Raw genomic sequence first — 18,222 nt, forward strand, 5'->3', positions numbered from 1 at the left:
TGCGAGATGGTTTAGTCGAATTCTAAGTAGCAATTCTAGGTCAGGTCTGTGTGCCAGTGAGAATGTTACTGTCGGACAGCCGAGAGAGACCACTGTCCATCTCCATGTGATATGGCAAACACTATAGAAGACATCTGAAAATAGAGAAGAAGGAAAAACACACTAAACTGTTTACGTGGGATTGTTTTGCCGAGTAAACTATAAAAGTAGTTACCTCGAACTTCCCTATATGAAAGAGCGTAGGCGTAGTTACGGAAGAGGATTAGGGCCACTGGAAAAAAATAAACGGGCACGTCTTTTTTTTTCTTTTCCACAATCCTGAGAAAAAAGTCAGAATTCTGACTTTAATCCCGCAAATCTGAGAAAAAAAAAGTCTGAATTCTGATTCTGAGATTAAAATCAGAATTCGGAGGGGAAAAAAGTCGGAGTTCTGGAAAACACAAAAAAAGACGTGCCCGCTTTTTCCCCAGTGGCCCTAATTCTCTTCCATGCGCGGTAGATAAGCATCAAACTTTTGAAACTTTTTCACAGCACATTCTTTCTGTTTTCGTTTTATTCAAAGTTGATACACCCCTCCTACAAAAGACACATGGTGTCAGCAGCTGAAACGGTTAATCGAATCTATATAAAATCAATCAGCAGCTATTTTGTCTAGACATCTTTTGGGGGGGGAGTGCAAGTTAACAAGAGCTTGTTGCTTCTGTCCTATGTGAACAGAAAAACTTAAGGCTTTAGGAATTTCGTAGCTTTGTGTTTCTGTCTCTGATATGCTTGAGGAGGATTGTCAAACATAAGGCCCGGGGGCCAGAATCGGCCGGGAAAGACTGCAATTTAGTCCAGTGGATGATTTTGGAAATTGTGGGGGAGGGCATGCGTTTTAGACTCTTAACTGTATTTTAATAGGTTTTACAGCTTTTGGTAATGATAAAGACTTTCCCCATCACCATTCATATTACACCAAAGTAATAAAGTAATTATTATGCAAATAAATGACCGAAACAGTTTTGCTTTTTCACTAGCTACTAAGTAAATTTGAGGTTTTTACAGTGGGCCCATAGTTAAAAAGAGAGCGAGAGAGAAGGGGGAGAGAGAAAGTCTGATGATTAACAAAACCTTTTCACTTTATAATTACAGAACCGTCTGGGCAATGAGCTGCCAGGACTATTTCTACAATTTTACATATTTATTTCTTATCATTTAAGCCCAAAGAGTTGTGCTAACAGATCTTTTTGTTTACCACAGCAGCACTTCTTTATCATATAAGAAAAACTGAGACATACTGTTAAAATTTCACCATTTTTCTAATTATATTACAATATCTGAGAGATCAAAGTGGACTGTAAGTGGAGCCAATTTCCCCAGACATCACTAGTCTAGATCATCTATTTACCTTGATGAAGTTTAGTATTACATTTGTTAAAAAATAAAAATAAAAAATCTTGTTTTATGAATGGGTGCATTTATATTAAACAGCTGTATTTATATTAAAAGGAGAAACTCAGGGTTTTTTTTTTTTAAATCAACATAGTGAAGCCTTTTAGTTCACAAATACCAACAACATGGATCTTAAACTTCCAATTATGCATGCATCTTTTCTTTGACTGCATCCTGTTGGGGAAATGTATTTGAACATCCATACAATTTGCAGCAGAAGCTTTCTTTCATAACATTTAATCCCTAAACCCAAGCTAAAGTTGATAAACATCTAGGTTTATGTCATCATATAGAAGAGGACATATAATATCTTTTAATACCACAGTGTTAAACTCGGTGGTTTTAGAAAACTAATGGTCCAGCACTCCATTAGAGGCACTTGTCACATGGTTGGATAGTTTCACAGACCTTCCCCATCTATACCTTTCCAGCGCTGAAACATTTGGTGGGGGCAGTGTCTGATCATTTTTGTAAGTTTCCTAAAATGTGAAAGTTAGCAGGGTTTCAGTTTCATGTAAAGATACACCCATCCTGCCCTATTAACACACGCACATGAACATCCTGGTTCATGTGTGGATATACACATATACATACACATATACCTGTATAATTGTGCAGTATTAGTTTCAGGTTTACAGCGCTGTGCAAAAGTTTTGTATTGCCCCTCATTTATAGAGCTTTTACCCACCAAGGAGCCAGATTTTCTTGTAATTTTCAAATGTGGTCTTGAGCAATAGTTCTCCAGGCTTTCTAGAGGTCTTTTTTTTTGGGACATTGGCTTTCCTTCCGCACCCATTTTTAGAACCCAAATTGTATCTTTAGGCACTTTGTTTTAAGCCTGTTGCATAAAACAAGTACATACATTTGTACATAATTTGTTCCCATTTCTTTAGCACAAAATAGGCATATTATTTTTGGCATCAAGAAGGTGATTCCCAGAGAGTTATTAGTTGAAAACTTGGCATATATCAGCATGGCATTCAGTGTGTCCTTAAAAAATCTGAGTAAACTGGAAAAATGGAAGACGACAGAAGAAGCAGCAGACATAGAAAATAATATCCAAGAAAAATTACAGCAGATGAACAGTATCTGAAAGTCATGTCCTTAAGAAACAGGAAAAATCCAGTACTGTCTCAGGACCTGAAAGATGCAGTCCCAGCCGAAGGGTGGCTGTTGAGAAGCCATTCTTAAGGAAAAGGATCAAGTATGCCAAATTACACAAGAACTGGACTGAAAACCAGTAGCATCAGGTCCTATGGAGTGATGACTCCAAATCTGAAAAATGTGTTTCTAATTGGGTTTCCTTACAGAAGAGGCCAGAAGAGATACAAGAAGTTGGTTACTGTATATGTATATAGTGCATATATCTATTTACCAAAAGGCTTTGTGGGGGTGTTGATTTGTAAGTCTTAAAACACCTTTAATTTCTTTGTAGTCAATATTTAAAGTCACTATTTAGTTTGACAGCATTTAATCTTCAACACATAATCATTGTCAGTGTTTTTCTCTCCCGGTATGATTTTACTGCATTGACAGTATGCTTGGGATCATTGTCATGCTGAAAAATGAAGCCCCGGCCAATTAGTCTGTCCAGATGATATTGGGCGGTGGATCAAAATTTGATGGTGCTTTTTGATGGTAATTCCATTAATGCTGACAAATCCCCAACACCACTGGCTGAAATATCAGTGTTGTTGGGGATCCTTGTTTTACAGATGACTGTAGACACTTTCTCCTTATCTCCTCTGTACATGATGACGATGACTTGAGCCAAAAGTTAAAAATTTGGATTCATCACTCTATAAGACCTGTTGCTACAGTGTTTTACTCCAATTCTCGTGTAATTTGCTGTACCACAAGCTTTTCTACCTCGAGACTTTTGCACAATGCTGTATGTAGAGATATTTGTCATATTTTGCCCATTACATTAAAATTATTTGAAGATTTTTACCACTGATGGTGCACTTCTGCAAATTTAGTATTTACTAAAAAAAAGACTAATCTAATCACTGTTCTTTTCTCAAACATATTACTACGTTTATCTCTTAACCTGGGGTTGTTCACTAGTTCTCATGATAAGCTAATGGCATTAAAAATAGAGAGATGCTACTTGATAGATAAAATTATGTTGAGCTAAAGTGTACACACACACACACAAAAGCTCTCACACACACACATACACATTCATCATAGAGTGACTATCACAAGCCTCAGAGGAAGAGTGAAACATTAAGGACAAGCGATGTGAGAGTGGTCCTTCTCAATATTTAATCAAGATACATTTCAAATCTAACCCAGATGTATAATCAAGACAACTGGGGATTGAATGAATTGGTGTTTAAGTGCACACATTATTAGCTAGCCTTATGGTGTGTGTGGTTGTGTGCGCAGCCACGTGCGTGTGCATTTGGTTTTCTCTCTTTGCTCAAACTGATTTAGATTCTCAAAGTGAAGATGTTCTTGCAAAGTGGAAGCTTTCCTCTTCAAAAGATGTTTTATGGGTGAGGGCTCAGTTTCTTGTGCATGACGGTATAAGCGTATCGTGTACATGTTAGAAGTGGGCGTGTACTCTGCTTTTAAAAATAAGTGGCATGTCACTAAATTTGAGTTGACACCAGGGACTCCTTTGCTCAAAAGCCTCAAAATATCAAAATACCGGGATAGCAGCTCACTGTAACAGCAGACTTGCTGTCAGTGTTGGGGAGTAACGGAATACATGTACTGGCCTTACATATTTAAAATACAAAATATGAGTAACTGTATTTCATTAGAGCAACTGTTTAAATAGGTCATAATTAAATAAAGTTACTCAGTTGAAATAAATGGATTACACAGCAGTCATTTCCTGTTTCATATGTTAGGCTATCCCCCGCACTAATTTTGATAATTAAACGCATTGCCGGAAACCCAAACAAAACATGCAATAAGAGGCTGTAAATGTAAGCATCCTGTTAATGTTGGTGTACAGTAAATATATTGTCTATTCAGGGAGATTTGGGCTTAACAGCCAATTGGTAGAGAAAAAGAAACAAGAAGTTGCAGGATGTGATTGCTACCTTCATGCAGTTGTAAAAAGCTTGACAATGCATTAAGTAATCCAAAGTATTCAGAATATGTTGCTCACATTGAGTAACTTAACGGAATATGTTACAAACTACATTTTGGGGCATGTATTCTTTTTAAAAGTAACCTTCCCAACACTGAACTTACAGTGCTCAAAAAGATGTTTTGTGCACCATAACTAACCATTTTTTCTGTTGTTTACATTTTAAAAATGTAGAAAATCAGAATTTCCGAAATCTCAAGCTGAAGCCTCAAAACCCAACAAAAATCAATCGCAGACAAGAGGAGAGAACATCAAATCCTTCCATTTTTGAAAACAGTTCATATGGACTATATCTTTGTGTGTATAAGAAGTAGTTGTTTGGTTTCTACGTTGGCTCTTTCTTTACTTCTTTCCCTGTAGGTACCATATGCCTCTCCACATTAAGCAAACATGGATGTGGAGTGCCAGCTAGATGGAAGCCTTTTACGGCTCTGAATACTGTGCAGAAACATTCTGTAAGAGGGACACAAAAATCACGGGATGAGAGCTGCATATTTGTGACTTTTGACAAGCAAGCCATGGCTACGTCGGACATGTTCATGCATGCTAGCACAGATCAGTGACACACCACAAAGCTGTGTCTCTTCCTGTCTCTCTGTCTCTCTCTCTCACACACAGACACACACACACACACATAAACACACACCTACACTGCCTCTCTCTGTGGTTCTGTGTGTGACTGTGTAAGCATGTGGGTGTGCAAGTGTGTATGATAAACCCCACTGGTGGAGTAACAGTAGACTGGCAGTATTCCCAGAATGGGTTGCATTAGACATGCACACTAGCAAAGCTCTTCAGGTCGATGTTCTGGCCCTCCAACACTGCAACTCTCTGGCATGACTAACCCAGACTGCTTTGGAAGCGGGAGAAGAAAATCCAGATCTCGTCCTGTGCTACCTTAATAGAAGAGGGGAAAAACTGAATCGCATTTATTCCACTGTGTGTGCACGGCTATCTGCCTGCATGCACAGGCGTGCATGCATCATCTGTGTGTGTTTAAGCAGGACACCAACATTGACTGTTCACTTATCATATTACCATCTGCATTATTTAAAGCTTCGATAAACGCTCTTATGCTGGGGAGACACACAGACAGAAAGGATGAAGTAGTCGATCAGAGGTGCATTACACTTAATGGATGAAGACAGTAACTGTGACAAATTAACACAAAGAACATTAACAAATCTGTAAAATGGATCGACAGAGAGCAGTGGTTGTGGGAAGAACGGGAGGTTGGGGAATGGCTTTGCCTATCCGCGGGGCTCCTGTGTTGGCTGACAGCAGGAGAAACTGGTTGCATTTGGGTTGGTTCATTAACAGGTTTGGCTGTGAGGCCAAGGAAACTAAGGACTGGATGGCTTATCAAAATACTGAGACAGTGAGCTCACTCACACAGCAGTGAGGTCACTTACCAGAGTGTGGCAGCCTGACCAATCATCAGTCAGCCTATTATCGTGGTATGCAGTGTTGCTATGAGTAACAGAGACAAGCACTGCCTTAGGGATCCCTAATGATGGCTGATGTGCTGAGATGCTACCACTTGGTCTGTTCTCTTTTCCTCACTTCTGCCACCTGTCCATCTCCTCTCCACACACTCTTGCATTTCTCTCTGCTCTTTTCCCGCTTGAACTTGAGGACAGAATTTTTTTTCGAGTCGAACTTTCCATATTTCAGCTCGTTTTCTCCCTTCTGCCCTGCTGTCTGTCCCCCTCCTCCCTGTGTTTACTGTCCCCTGCAGCAGTGTTTTCCAACTCTTCCCCATGGCAGGTTAGTGTAAACAAGCTGGAGGACCGAAACAATGTTAATTAACTGATCATTAACGAGTCGAGGCAGACCCCGGAGATGTAAGCAGTTGCCCACCCACCTGCGTCTCACCATTTCACTAACTGGACTGTTAATGACTAATCAGAGGCGAGAGCGATTACATCGCCTCCTAACGAGAAAGATTTATGATTGCGCGAGTCTATTATGCTTACATGGCGGAGGCCTTTACTGTGACGACAAGGAAACAAACTCAGACTGTGCTGCAAGATCAGATCTTATACTTATGTAAAGTGCCGATTTCAAATCCCACATTGCAAATCTTTCAGGTGCTTGTTGTAAATACTTTGCTGACAGTTAGGTTCAGAAGCTGGGGGCTGGATCCAAATGGTGGCTGGATAAATCACTGCTGGGTGGAATTCAAAATATCACTGAGGGCTGGAGCTCATTTACAGTGATGTTGGTTAGAAGTTTAAAATGTCCTAAAGGGTAGAAACAAGTAGTGATCCAAAGGAAACCAGTTAAAGTTAAGCTAAGGTTAAACCCAGTATAGTTAATCAAGAAAGCAAGATTAAGACATGCTAGGCAATTCCACTCAAATATACACAAACAAGACGTAAAAGATTTCAGATGACGACTTAAATGTACCAAAAGTTACTAAAGATGCTGATCAAGTTCCAACGTTATAACCATGTTGATTTTGTAAGAAGTTCAGTGGAAACATATTTCATCTGTTTTCCTTGCACTTGTTTGTAGTAACTAAAGCATTATTAAGTGTAGGAAGGCAGGGCAGGTTTGGTTTAGCACAAAAGAGCAAAGTGACTGGAACCCTGAGACAAACACTGTTGTTAACATATAAAAGAAACTGGGAGTGCCTTTGATGCTTGAAGCTAACCACAGGTGTGACATTAAAAAAAATTTAGTGCTTCATTGACTCAGGGAATGCCGCCTGTGAACACAATCCAGGCAGGAACTGTCTTTGTCAGGACAAAGTAATTGTGTAATTGGAAAAGTAATTTGTTTTTGTGACATGGGACAACAAGAAAAGAGGTTACAAGCCAAGAAGTTCGCAAATACTGCGTAACAGTGCGTTGCATAATCAAATCATGTGTTAATCTGAACTTGAGATTCTCTCTTACAGGTTGAATTCATAAATAGTCTTAGATAAATACCACACCCTCAAAAGGTTGGAACACCACAAGTGTAGGTAAAATGTAAATAAAAAACAGAATTGGGTCATTTGAAAATCTCACAACATATCAGATGTTAAAACTAAGACAGTTTATTTTTTTATGAAAAATATTAGCTCATTTTGAATTTGATGACAGTAACGCATCTCACAAAAGTTGGGATGGGGAAGACAAACGGAAAACTAAACAGTAACACCCTTTTAGGTATAAAAAGGACAGTTTCTCAGAAGTAAAGACTGGCAGGGGTACACCAGTTAAGTACTGCCTCTACAAAGAGGCATATTGTGGAACAATATCTGAATGTTGTTACTGTAAGTAAAACTGTGAAGACTTTGAATATTTCATCATCTACGGTATGCGATACATCACAAGATTACAAGAATTTGGAGGAATCCCTGTGCACAAGCGCCAGGGTGCATAATCTATACTGTGTGCTGGTGATTTTCAGGCCCTTGAGTGGCACTGCATTCAAAACAGTAATGATTCTGTGATAGAAATCACTGCTTAGGCTCATTATCATGTCTGGAATCCCCTGTCTGTGAACATCATACAAAGAAGAAGCTGTATATAAATTCAGATTCAGAAACGCCACGTTCTTCTTTCGGCAAAATCTAATTTTCAAAGTGAAAGTTGAAAGTCTCTTTTGGAAAACATGGGCACAGAATTCTCTAGACTAAACAGAAGAAGGACAATTGAGCTTGTTTTTAGTGCTCAGTTCAAAAGCCTGCATATCCTGATGGTATGGTGGGGTATTGGTACCTATCCAATGTGTACCTATGCACATTTGGAAAGGCACCATTAGTCCTGAAAGATACATACAGGTTTTAGAGTAACACATGCTCCCATCCATGTGACATGGGAGGAAGGCCTTGCATATTTCAGCTCAGTGCTCACAGTTTTACAGACTTTAGATGCTGCACGTTGGTAAACATGGCCGTGTCCCAACTTCTCTGTGACATGATGCTGCCATCAAAGTTCAAATATTAAACTTGCCTTCTTCTTTTTTTCTTACTTCAAAAGGTAAATGGTTTCTAAGTCTAAACATTTGATACGTTTTCTTAGTCCTATTGTGAATAAAACTTAGTTCTGGGTTTTACATATGTTATATGTAAGCATGTACTTTGATATGTTTGTATCTATTTTGTATCTTAAAAAAAGAGGGGACATAAAATCAAATCAATTATGAACACCGTTTTTTTTTTTTTTCTTAATTGGCTACGTAAATGTACTTAGTTATTTAATAGCACGGCTCAGGTCACAAGGGGGGATGGAGGGGTGGCAGATATGGATGGCATTAGTTGTGAATGTGTGCACCAGCTTCCAAACGCCACCCAAACAGACAAACGCCCTGACTCACTGAGCATATTCTCTTTCTCCCTCCTATCTTTGTGTATGAATGCTTACTGAGAGGAAACGATAGATGCAGACATTCCACAACCCATATTCCCCCTCACTCTATCTTGTTGCCATGGGAACCGAAGCAGACGGGAGACAGGTTCATATCGGCCTCCCTCAGGTCTCCAGTCACAGTCTCCTTCTCTCTCTCTCTCTCTCTCTCTCTCTCTCTCTCTCTCTCTCTCTCTTTCTCTCTCCATGTGCTGTCAGAGCCGGCTGCTCCTGTGTGGGCCACTGATACTCGCTGATTAAAGGAAGTTATAATTTGATTTTCTCAGCAGGCGTCGTTTAATAGAGCAGTTTAACTAAAGCTGTGCCATCCCCAGGGCTTATAAAGGAGAGGGAGAGAAAGAAAGAGGGAGATACATATATATAAAGAGAGCAAGGGGGTGAGAGGGGGAGAGAGAGACAGAGAGAGTCATGCTAATCCCAAACACTGAGCAATCACCCCACCACTACACTCTCCCACTCATTCTCTCATTCTAATTCTGTTTGCCTATTTTGCCGTCTGTCTCCCTCTCTCTCCCTCAGTGCCTCTCTGTCTTCCTCTCTCTGTTTCTCTTGCTCTTCCTCTGCCTATTAATCTGTGCTTCCCTCTCCTCTCCTCTCTTCTCCTCTCCCTCCCTCATTCCTTCCTCCCTCCCTTTAGCGAATCAAACATGGGAGGGCTGGCTTCTCTATGTACAGGCTGCCTGTATTACTGGCCCATTGTGATAATAGCGTTTAATTATCCTCTCAGCTAAAATCAGCCCCATCACTCTGCTTCTCTTTCCTTACCCCCGCTTTCCTTCCCACCCCTCCACCCCCTTTCTTCACCACAACCACCCGTCTGTGGTGTGTCTAATACTCGCCCCCCCCCTACTACCACCCCCCACCCCTTCTGTGCATCTCTCTCTACCCTGCCGCCACCACCGCTCCCCCGCCCTGTTCTCCAGCTATTTCAGACCCATTTAGCGGGATAAGCATCTTGAGACAGACAGAGGGGTTTTTGCTCTCTTTCAGAGAGAAGCGAGGAGAGGATATGGAGACTGGCATCTTGGTGCCCGCCTCAGAATACCAAACAGGGGCCCGGGCATCTTAATATGCAGTGTGGGACAGAGGCTGAGATCAAAGAGAGGCACAGACAGACAGAGAGATGGGTTGGGGGTAGGTGGGTGGTGGGGGATTCAGAGAGAGGAGGAGAGGGGCAGAGAGAGAGAGAGAGCGAGAGAGAGGTGAGAAAGGGAGGGAGTGAGTCCTCTCATTTCTCCTCATCTTAGCATCCTTTCCTTCACATCATCATTTCTGCTCTGCTCTCCTGCGTCACTCCCCTGACCCTAAGAAAAATCGACAGCTTAATTACCACAGTGTGCAAATCTGCGTGCGTGCCCATGCACTGATGTGTTTTTGTTCTGATGCGAGGATGCTGGGGAGCGTATGTGTACAAATCTTTCTCTGGATTCACTTTCACACATGCACACATTTATATATATATACATATGTGTGTGTGTGTGTGTGTGTGTGTGTGTGTGTGTGTGTGTGTGTGTGTGTGTGTGTGTGTGTGTGTGTGTGTGTGTGTGTGTGTGTGTTTGTTTGTATACGGTGGGGGGTTGGATGGCAGGTCTACCTCTGCCACCTACCCAGCCTCTCTATCTCCTCAGTCAATTAAGATCGTGAGTAGCTGTCCCTGAAGCGGTGTAGACAGGCTAAATGAAAAGGCAGTGGATGTGAAATATGAATCATTAGAATACTGCAAGGACAGGCTTGGTGGCGGGGGGGGATACCATAAGGGAAAAGGGGAGGGTGGGAGGGTCTGGTGGAGAGATAAGGAGAAAAGGGAATGGAAAAGAAAGGGAGAGGAAGAATGAGAGAGCAGATAATAAAAGATTAACGTCACGCCTCTCAGAGTGGTGGAATTTCAAAACCCTCCAGATCAAATTATTTATCCCTGTCTATAAAGGCAGAGGAAGAAATGGGGGGAGAAAGATCGGGGGGGTAAAAAAAAAAAGGAGGGGAACTGGTAGAGAGGAACAGAAGGGAAAAAAGAAGTGAGGAGAGGGAAGTGGAGTAGAATGGAAGAATGGCGCAAAGACCTCTCTCACCCTCTTTGATGATGGAGCTGACAGGGAAACAAATGCTCCGTGTATGTGTGTGTTTGTGTATTGGTTCTAAGACAGAAAAGAAAAGAGGGAGAGACAGAAAGAGAGAAAGAGAGAGAAAGTGCAGGCAGATGTCTGCATTCACTCTGTGGGAGGCTCAAGGCTGTTTGCCGAGGACAGAGAGACAAGAGAGTGAAAGAGAGGAAAAAAGAAAGGAAGATGGAGAGAGACAGAGAGGGTAGGATTAAATGAAACCTGTTTCCTTTTGATTCTTCACTAATTTGCGGCGAGATGAAGAGCACGGAGAACAAACCACCTACGCAGCACAGTGCCACACCAAAACTCACACACAGACACGCACACACGCAAACGCACATCCCTCGCCTAATTCTCAATGGAGTTCAGTCTGACACACAAACGCGCACAGTTACATTCATCTGTAATTCACCGCCTCGCGCCATTCTAACCAACGACATTGACATTTCTCTGCACAGACCGTGTAACCCCTGCTTGACTCCGTTTCTCCTCTATTTTTAATTTTCCACTCATCCCTCTGCTCTCAACTGCATTTTCCACTATCTATTTTTTTCTATTTCCTGAAGTGAAACCATTATAGCTCCGAGAATACCAGCAGACCGTGTTGCTCAGATACACATTGACTAAACACTCGGGCGCGCACACGTGCACGCGCAGGCGCAAAGTCCTTCCTCATTAGCCCTGATTCCCCCTGAGTGACATCTTTAACAAAAGGATGCAGCCTCTGCCGCCATGGCAACAGCCTCCTCCATCTCTATGCGGTGCTTCGGTCTGTTTACATGATGGGATCTCGCTCTTTTCTTTCCTCTCACTCCATCTCTCTATTTCTTTTCTATCTATCTGTCAGCCTCCTGCACTTTTTCACTCCTTTCCCTCTCTTTCTCCCCCCCTGCTTCCCACTCTATTTGTTTCTCTCTTGTTTTGCCTCCCCTCACCATTTCTCCTTCCTCGCATCTCCAGCTCCCCTCTTCTTCTCTCACTTGTCTTGCCTGCTGCCTTGCCGTTCTCTTTACCAGTTTCTGCTCCCCCCCCCCCCCCCAACACACACATACACCCGCCACCCACTCCTCTCCCCAAACCCTTAAGGACATTCAGTAGAGACCACCTGCTTGCCAATCAGAAAGTGATATGTGGGTCTATGAGAGAGTGAGAGTAGGGGGGAAAAGAGAAAAAGAAAGAAAAGAGAGTGACATAGATGAGTGTGTGGATGTGATTAAGTGTGTGTGTGTGTGTGTGTGTGTGTGTGTGTGTGTGTGTGTGTGTGTGTGTGTGTGTGTGTGTGTGTGAAACAGAGTGTGAGGGGGCTTCCAGGAGACTCTGATATCTAGGCCATGGGAGTCCAAGGCAGCCAGTGTGTCTGGTGTCACAGCAAATCAACTGTCAGCTGTACACCACCTGCCCACCCACACATGCGCGCATGCACACACACACATATACATCCAAAGTCTGAGGAGACTAAGAATAGAACACCCAGAGAGTGTTGCCACTTTTTCCTCCCCTCCTCTCTCTCTCTGCTCTCCTCCTGCCACCATCAGAGGTGTTTTGCAAGTGGCCTCCAACACGATAGGAATCTTTTCTGTCTTACACCTTCTCCCCAGAGCTCAGACCGGCCCTTCTCTCCCACGGTGAAACGAATCACTTCCACTGCTTTCACTTCCTCTCGTTGTCTGTAGGTACACGGTAGCCGTTAAGATCTCCTTTTTAAAAAAATTAATAGAATAAGAAAAAACAGGCAGACAGACGTCATGCACGGCCCACTAGTATCTTCTGCTTTCATAGACCGAGAAGGAGGGAGGGGGAAAGTGGTGAAAACACAGGAGAGATGCTTCTGAGGCGGGATTCGATCCGAGGCCAGCGGGGGTGAATGCGGTTTCACAGGCCTCGACCGCTAAAGCTTCTCCTGGGAGGATTTCCGGGGGCCCATATCCACGTTAATGTGCGCAACCTGCAGATATTAGGATAGATGGAGCGCAGTTGTCTCTGCTGCCTTTTAGCATACTGTTTGCATATCAGCACAAGGAGTGGCTAGGACCTCTGTACCAATGAAGAACATAAAACGGTGTTTGTGTGTAGGCACGTATACAGAGAGAAGTGTGGGTGCTTGCTTAAATGTGGTGTGAGTGTGTTTATGTTGAGTGTGTGTATATGTGTGTGGTATGCTGCTCTCAGTCTGGTCCCTCTGTTTCTCTGCTGTCTGTGGCCTCCTCTTCCCCATGAATACTAATGTGCTTCAAACCCCAGAGATCAACCCTCCTCCCTTTCCCTTCGCTCCCTCCCTCTATCCCTCCCTCCTCTCCCAGTCTCCCTCCCTCCCTCTCTCCATCCCTGCCTTCCTTGGCCACAGTCTTCATTCATTTCTCCACCCCCTTTACCTTTCAACTTTCCCTCTCTTTCATCTATCCTTTTACCCCCCATCTTTTATTCCTCCATAAATGCCCTTACCTGCTTCCTCTTTCCCTGCCTTATTTCCTCATCCCTCCCCTTCTATCCCCCCACCCTTTATATTTACATCTCACACCTTCTTCTTTTCATCATTTCCTCTCCTCAAATCCAAGTGTTTTCTGTCCCCCTTTTTGCCACATATTCACATGGCAAAGTGCTTCTTCTTTTAACATCGCCACCTTCCTTCTCTTACTTTTTTCTCCCCCCACCCCCCTCGTCTCTGCTCCTCTTCTCCTTTCCTGTTCCCTCCTTTCAACACACCTACTTTCGTGCCTTAGTTTCCTCACCCTCATCTTTCCTCCCGACCTCTCCTTCTCTTTCTTTTTCTCTCCTTTTCCCCTCAACCCATGCTTCCTTCTGCCTTGTCCCCTCCTTTACAGTACACCTCCTCAAGAGGACATGTAAATGAGGTCAGCACAGCCGAGTGTATTCATCACATCACTCAGGTGTTTGCGTGGGTGTTTTGCTGGTGCATACGTGCACAAATTAAACATGTAAGCCACTGATTTTGTGTGTGTGTGTTCATTAAGAATTGCATGCGCTCCCATCTAAATAAAAAAATTCCTGTCTTAAGCTGCAGTGAACCAAGTGCTCCAATTACATAAACGCCTTCACCCCAATACATTTTGACATCATGAAAATTATTCACGGCCTAATTCATTTAAAATTGCATCCAGTTTCTTGGCCTCTTCCTTTTTTTCCCTTTTTTTAAACCATGGGCCCTGGAAACAGATGATGAGTGGGGGTGAAGGGATGAGAGGAGCTTTCAGTTCCTTGTGTAACACGGAGGACACAGCTCTGTAGCTTTCTGCTGCTGACTGGACGTTGTCAAACTTTACTGCTTTTCTACACACACACACACACACACACACACACACACACACACACACACACACACACACACACAGAGATAGAAAGAAGGAGTATGGAAGCAAAAGTGGTGTGCCTACCAACAGCAGACCATGCAATCAGGAGAATGTGAGAAAGCCCAGGAGCAAGGAAAAGTGGGAGAAGAGATAAGGAGGAAAGTACGGGAAGAAAGCAGAGAAAGCCGTTCAAATTTTTTGGGTTCATCATTAAGACTGGAGTCAGTTCCCGGTTTTAGGATAGCCCATTCCTGTTTTGGTCAGCAAATAGCAGAAACGTGTGTGCTTGTGTGTATTCTTCTTCTTCTTTTTGTATGTGTGTGTGTTTGTTTGTTCAGCAGCGGCAGTGGGAATAATGAAGCCAGAGATGAGGAATCCTGCAGGAATTCGTCTCAGTCTGCATTCCTCCTGATGGGAAGCTGAGAGAGCAGTCAGCAGCAGAAAGCAACAGGCTACTGGAGGTTGACCCCCAGTGCATGCACATACACACGCCAACATAATCTTAAGACAATAACATCCTCTACTGGGGAGAAAACACATAACACACTGAAAGAGGCACAGGGACAATTGTGCATGCACAAACCCACCCACAGACGATGTTCGAAACACACAAAAACATAAACAGCACAAACAGGATTCAAGCAGATTGTTAGTAAACAGATTAAACTGGAGAAGCTATCCACGGTGACATGCACACACACACACACACACACACACACACACACACACACACACACACACACACACACACACACACACATATATGCAACCGCACATAATGTCGGTGTGCCTATATGAACACACACACACAAATCACATTGCATGACCACTTCAGGTTTCATCATCTTTTCCTTTTTTTTTTTTTTCTTTCTTTCTCTTGAGAGCCGGCGATGGGGGGAGCATTCCCTCTCTTTTGTTGCTGCTGGGGAGAGAGAGCACATATCCATACAGAACGCTCTCTCTCCAGCCCCATTCACACCCACACAACTCCCTCCCTCCTTTCTCCAAGCACACGCACATACACACACACACACACATCCAAAAAGATACAACATCAAAGAGCCGACACTGCCGAAGGATTACTTCAGCCACACACTGGCTCCTCAATCCGGGTCTGTTCCTCTGTCCCCCCCTCCAGCCTGCCAGCACTTGGTACAGTCCAAGCATTCCATGCCAAGTAGCTTTCACACATGGAGGGGAAGCTTGTCTCAAGCAATTGCTGACAAGCTACAAACAAGACAGCCTCCCTTTTCCCCCTCTCTCCTTCGCCTTTTTTTCCTCCCCCCTCTCTCGCGCCCCAACAACTCACGTCTGCTTCGCGCCCCAACCATCCTTACTCCTCACCCCTCTTGCCCTCTCGGTCCCCCCTCCTTTTCTTTCCCCCCCTCTCCTCCTCTAGCTTCTTCTCTTTCCCTCTCTTTCTCTCCCACCTACCCACCTCACTCCCCCCTCTCTCTCTGAGAATGTGGGGGCCCCACTAGCATAAATTGTCAGCTGTTCCTGGGCGTACTCTCCATGGCTCCCTAAACTCACATAAGCCCGCATATGCAGTCGGCGGTGAAGCAAGGGTAACCTAAGTAAGCTCTGTTGGTTATGAGTCTGAAAAAGTACACCCAAGCCCCCGAATAATGCTGCAGTGTGAGGCCACTCAGGAGTTTTATACTATAATAAGCTGCACCGGGAACCGAGGCTAATGGAAGTGCGGGGTCAACGTACTTTTATTCAGCGTCTTTGCTTAATTAACTCCCAAATGCAAAGTGTTGAGTCTCACTCAAAACCACAATTTTTAACCTTATTTGCAGTTTTCGCGGGAATCGCTGTAATGCTCTCCTATTGTGTGTGTGTGTGTGTGTGTGTGTGTGTGTGTGTGTGTGTGTGTGAATAATTAGTTATTGGAAAATTAAGGTAATTGCTATATTTATGAAGTCTTTTCACGAAATAATTACACCGTGCTTATTTTCCCTCTACACTGGGCGATGTCTGAAGGTTTTCAGAGCTCTGCTGGAACCATTTTGCATTGTAGTCTTATTGTTACTGAGCATGCATTGTTATCCACTAGTGTAGGCTGCCATCTAGTGTCGGGTTTGGGTACTGTTTTTTAATGAAGCGCCCAAGTTTCTACTTAAAAAATATTATTATTATTATTTCCCATGGCATTTATGTGAAATATTCCAGCAAATATCCTGTTGATTCACGCAAATGTGTTTTGTGAGTAAAAGACAAGTCTAAAACGTGATGCTTATGCAGAGTGCTTTGTCTGGTTTGATCAGTTGTAATTATTACAGTGAAAATTTCTCTTTCCCCCCTTACATCGTGTCAGCTGCAGGGCAGTTCAAGTTTCAGTGGTTTGCTCAGGAACACCTGTGCAAATGCTTCAAAATGTGCCCTCTGCTGTACTCAAGCTAGGTTGGGAATTGAGAAATGTGAAAAACAATCAGCCTTAATATTTAGGAGAAGGAAGCCCGTAGTGGCAGAGAAGTACAGTGGGGCAAAAAAGTATTTAGTCAGCCACCGATTGTGCAAGTTCCCCCACTTAAAATGATGACAGAGGTCAGTAATTTGCACCAGAGGTACACTTCAACTGTGAGAGACAGAATGTGAAAAAAAAATCCATGAATCCACATGGTAGGATTTGTAAAGAATTTATTCGTAAATCAGGGTGGAAAATAAGTATTTGGTCACCTCAAACAAGGAAGATCTCTGGCTCTCACAGACCTGTAACGTCTTCTGTAAGACGCTTTTCTGTCCCCCACTCGTTACCTGTATGAATGGCACCTGTTTGAACTCATCATCTGTATAAAAGACACCTGTCCACAGCCTCAAACAGTCAGACTCCAAACTCCCCCATGGCCAAGACCAAAGAGCTTTCGAAGGACACCAGGAAAAGTATTGTAGACCTGCACCAGACTGGGAAGAGTGAATCTACAATAGGCAAGCAGCTTGGTGTGAAAAAATCAACTGTGGGAGCAATCATCAGAAAATGGAAGACATACAAGACCACTGATAATCTCCCTCGATCTGGGGCTCCACGCAAGATCTCATCCCGTGGGGTCAAAATGATCATGAGAACGGTGAGCAAAGATCCCAGAACCACACGGGGGGACCTGGTGAATGACCTGCAGAGAGCTGGGACCAAAGTAACAAAGGTCACCATCAGTAACACACTACAACGGCAGGGAATCAAATCCCGCAGTGCCAGACGTGTTCCGCTGCTGAAGCCAGTGCATGTCCAGGCCCGTCTGAAGTTTGCCAGAGAGCACATGGATGATACAGCAGAGGATTGGGAGAATGTCATGTGGTCAGATGAAACCAAAGTAGAACTTTTTGGTATAAACTCAACTCGTCGTGTTTGGAGGAAGAAGAATACTGAGTTGCATCCCAAGAACACCATACCTACTGTGAAGCATGGGGGTGGAAACATCATGCTATGGGGCTGTTTTTCTGCCAAGGGGACAGGACGACTGATCCGTGTTAAGGACAGAATGAATGGGGCCATGTATCGTGAGATTTTGAGCCAAAACCTCCTTCCATCAGTGAGAACTTTGAAGATGAAACGAGGCTGGGTCTTCCAACATGACAATGATCCAAAACACACCGCCCGGGCAACAAAGGAGTGGCTCCGTAAGAAGCATTTGAAAGTCCTGGAGTGGCCTAGCCAGTCTCCAGACCTCAACCCCATAGAAAATCTGTGGCGGGAGTTGAAAGTCCGTGTTGCTCGGCGACAGCCCTAAAACATCACTGCTCTCGAGAAGATCTGCAGGAAGGATTGATCAAAATACCAGCTACTGTGTGTGCAAACCTGGTAAAGACCTATAGTAAACGTTTGACCTCTGTTATTGCCAACAAAGGTTATGTTACAAAGTATTGAGTTGTATTTTTGTTATTGACCAAATACTTATTTTCCAGGCTGATTT

The sequence above is a fragment of the Rhamphochromis longiceps genome, linkage group LG16 (genome assembly GCF_057381845.1).
Source record: "Rhamphochromis longiceps isolate RC_006_pf linkage group LG16, R_longiceps_female_GT1.1, whole genome shotgun sequence".
Lineage (NCBI taxonomy): Eukaryota > Metazoa > Chordata > Actinopteri > Cichliformes > Cichlidae > Rhamphochromis > Rhamphochromis longiceps.